The sequence below is a fragment of the Belonocnema kinseyi genome, chromosome 9, assembly GCF_010883055.1.
Source record: "Belonocnema kinseyi isolate 2016_QV_RU_SX_M_011 chromosome 9, B_treatae_v1, whole genome shotgun sequence".
Classification (NCBI taxonomy): domain Eukaryota; kingdom Metazoa; phylum Arthropoda; class Insecta; order Hymenoptera; family Cynipidae; genus Belonocnema; species Belonocnema kinseyi.
This window is the reverse complement of record NC_046665.1, coordinates 128156767-128161203: the sequence shown is the minus strand read 5'-3', so window position 1 is coordinate 128161203 and position 4437 is coordinate 128156767.

The window sequence follows — 4437 nt, the reverse complement described above, 5'->3', positions numbered from 1 at the left end:
AACTGCGCTGACCCTTTTTTTCTTCTCTGGAATCGCTGCGTGGCTGTGTTGCATTTCCTGGAATCTTTCAGTCAATGACTTCTCAATAAGGAAGGTGTTCATGAAGGCAGTGGGAAAAGAAGCCCAATCTTCAATGGAATCCATATTGGCGATGTACCAATTGTTGACATCTTTTTCTAGGTGACTGCGGACAGTTTCAAAAGCGACTGTCTCTGTCTAATGGTGAAGCATTGCAGTAGACTCATACTGCTTGATCCACACTTTTGCACTGGCAGGACCAGATAGACTTTCGAACATAAAAATATTGTGCGACAAGTCTGGTAAAACATTGTGGAGCTGCATCAAGGTCGTCATGGCTACTAATAACTGCTGTACTGCATTCGCAGGTGATGCTTGTGGTCCATTTACAGGTTATGCATTATCAATCGGTTGCTGAGCATGTCTAAGAAAATTTGGTGACGGAAATCGAAAACCCCCTGGTCCGTCTCTTTGATTTCGCGCACGCGCAATCAATAAGCATTGTTTCTTTTTTCTATGAGCACTTCCTTTCAACGGCCTGGTGCCATTTTAAAACTTTTCATTTCAGCACTAAAATACCCGGAATTTTCACGATTCGGCTGCGCACTTTAGCAACCTACACTAATTATAAGCGGGGTAGGATTTCTTTATCCCACTTTTGAGTTCTTAGAGTCGGAAATTATGAGTAACACTTAAGGTGGTTTTAGCGTGACTCAGTGAGTCATATGAGAGTGTAAAAAAGTATTTTTGATTTACATGGAATCTTTTGTGTTTGAAAATCCGAAAATTAATTAAGGTAGACATTTATGGCCGTCCCGCGATGTAAATCAGAAGAATAAATAAATTGATAAAAATATATCCCTCAACGGTTTGCGTATTCTCGACCATATGACTTCTGAAAGAAGCAATGCGGCAACGTCGTTCTGATTTCTAGAAAGGTAATACATTATTATCAAACGGTAAAAAATTCTTGAAAAAATCAGACGAATTTATGAAGGTTCGGGGCACATTTTGTTAGTTTTTTGCATACGTAGCATGGATTTTGTGAGTACGGCACTCATTCTAAGCTCAAGTTCACTTGTCATTGCCATAAGCTGTATAGTAATTCATGGCCAAACGATGAAACTTTAATTAATTATTTCTCTGTAAATAGACGGTCAATCAATCTGAAACTTCGCAGATGTATTCAAAAATAGTTAAAGAAGTTATAATAAAAATTTCAGCTTTTTAGCATGGATTTCGTGTCATGCTAAAACCACCTTAAATATCGAGTCTCTCAACAGGTACACTATAATCACTGTTTATTGAACATAAGAAATAGTTGCCGTAAAATACATTTCAAGAAAACGGCCCAAAGGCCGAGAATCGGTCGCCACGATAGCCACACGCCACGAAGGCCACAAATACATCACATAGGCCTTTCACCACGAAAACAGAGATATTTGTTCTCAATGAAATTACCCGTATAACGGCCGCCCTGAAACTGCCGCCAGAGCCTTCGCGCTTCTCTCTCCCAAATATCATGTAAAATACGTACACATCCCTGCATTACGGTATCGTTCGTGACAATGTTTTAGTTTGAATTATATTACATGTTTCTGGAACCAAATTTATAATATTCTTCTTTTCTAATACAATCTTACTGCTTTGTTTCATACAAGGGAGACCGCCAATTGGAAATTTTAGTTTCAGTTCATAATTTTTTGGTCAAGGCTTAAAAGTCCGAAAAATCAACCAAACATAATTAACGTTCAACCGAACATAGTTGGATTTTCGACTTTAAATATTTATGTTTATCTAAAATGATCAATCTTTACTTTGAAATATTTGAATTTTAATTGAATTTTGAAATCTAATTGATCAACTAACATTTACACATTAACACTTTGAAAAATGTAATCTTCTATTTCTTGTTGCAGATCTAAGTTCAAAGTTCGACTCTTTACCTAATGGCAAGCCTATTCCTAGTACTCCACTTAGCAGACCTTCTCTTGTTTCTGACAGAAATTCTCCAAAAAGAACTGCTCCTATTGCCAGACTTCAATCTTCTGCCAATTCTTCTCCTCCTACCGAGCCTCACATGTATGTGGGTGGAAGCCCTGGCGGACCGAAGGAACCGAATGGAGCCTCTACAAAGTACCCGTAAAGTCCCCATTAGGATCGTTTTCTAAAAACTCAAAAAACAACAAGATCAACTTTTAGACTGTTGAAATTCGGATTCTACGTTAAATTTTCTATTAGAAACTCATGGAGTAATCGCAATATTTTTTTTTGTAGCGTTAAAAATGTAGAGAAATTTAATTAACTTCTGCTTAAAGTGACTTCAAGTGCATCCATAATAGCTCAAGTAGTATGTTAAGCGCGAAATTTAAAAATAAACTTTTCTCTAACTGGCATCGCAGCGTTGTTGTCTGAGGTTTCCACTGTGTGGCGCTAGCATCCAAACAAAATTCTTAAAGTTACCAACGGAACGCTTATTACTGCTACTAAAAGTAGATGCACTTGAAGGCGCCTTCGGCCCATGTAAATGACAGTTATTTTATTTTATAAAGATTTAACGCTGCAAGAAAAACTATTGCGATTACTCCGTGAGTTTCTGATGCAAATTCTAACGTGGACTCTAAATTTCAACAATTTAAAAGTTGTTTTTTCTGTGTTTTTTTTTAGTTTTTTAAAAAAACACTGAATGATGACTCAATGGGGTTTTTATGGGTATTTTGTAGAGGCTCCATTCGGTTCCTTCGGTCCGCCAGGGAGTCGAGTAAAAATAAACATACACAGCGGTTCGGTTGAAGAATTGACCACAGGAGAAATAGGGAAATGTCCATTAAGCACAAAAAACTCAATCAAAAAGACTTTTAGAATATTTTGCGTAAGAACTGCAATTTTTCACATCATCACTCAATTTGACAAATTTGTCTGCAGACGCCAGACGGGCACATTTACATCGCGCGCTGTGTGCTGTCAGATCTCGGACTTTGCGCTCATTCGTTATGTTTTTCCTACGTTTATGCATAGACCTTTACAAATTAAAGGGTATGGTGAACTTTTTTAATTATGACATCATTCAGTTTATGATTTGTAATTCTAAAAAATTTTACTTAGAAAAGTAGCATGTCATTTTTTTATGTTTGAACAAGAATTTTGAATTCAAAGAATTTAAAAATGCAGTTTGAAAGACTTAAACACTGCAAAATTTAAATCTTATGATACTTAAAATTTTAAGAAAAGGTAAATTATGATTTATTTCAATTGAATCTTAGATTGCGTATTAAAAATTAAACAATAATTGATATTGCAAATCGATTTTAATCTGAAAAATAACAAAACGTTTTTATCAAATTTAAAATCCTGATCACATTTTTTATTTATTTTTTATTAGTTAAATTATTATAATCGCACTAAATGCCAGGTTATATAGTTAATTATTAACTGTCAGTTATCTGTGGAATAGTTTTTCAGGGGACAAAAGCGAGGCTTTCTGAAAACACAACCAGCCTCGCTTCCTGCTTTGGAAATCGAACCCGCGCCAGCGTAGCTGCCAAGTCTGCAGTGTCATGATACAATCAGTATTAGGATCCGCTGAGCAGCAATACGCCATCTATTTTTGCAATGCGGCAAAAATTTGAACTTGCGAAACCAAGTATGATGGATACAATGCATTTTAATTTTTGCTCAAACACAAGTTTTTAATTATTCTGCATAGTTTAACATGATAAGTCCATTAAAACAATTAAGATTAAAAGGAAACTACGTGTTACATGTGAAACTTTCATAGTATACAGCGAAAAAATACGCCTTATGTTAAAACTGTTTTTGTCAAAAATATATATATATATATTTTAGCATGTTATATATGTTTTAACCCTTTATAAAGTTTAATTATCTTACCTTGACATAAAAGTGAATTTAAAATAAATGTTTAATAATTTATATATCGAATATTTACCATCTAAAAAATTATCACCTTAAAGTTAGGTTAGAATTCGTATTGCACAGCCCTATGACACTCCAGTGATCCCAGATCTGAAACGAGACGTGGTCCAATACTATAAAATGTCTGTGTCCGTGTGAATATGGTAGGAGACGATATAAATGCCTGGGTTTCGCGCGCAAGCCATTTCTCCTCTTCTGAATTTGAAAACTCGAAGGTGCACGATTGCCGGTCGGAACACTTCGGCGGTTCTATTTATATCTCTATCTGCTTTGAAATAAAATGAAGAGATTGGGAATTTAATATTTCCAGATTTCGATGCTGGGCTGGCGATTCTCATGATTTGAATACTTCGCGCGCCGTTCTAATGCGTGTATTTTGAGGTTACGTTACTTCAAGTATAAAACATAAATTATATAAATATTAATACTATTTTATATGCATATATATATATATATATATATATAATATTATGTTATAATTAT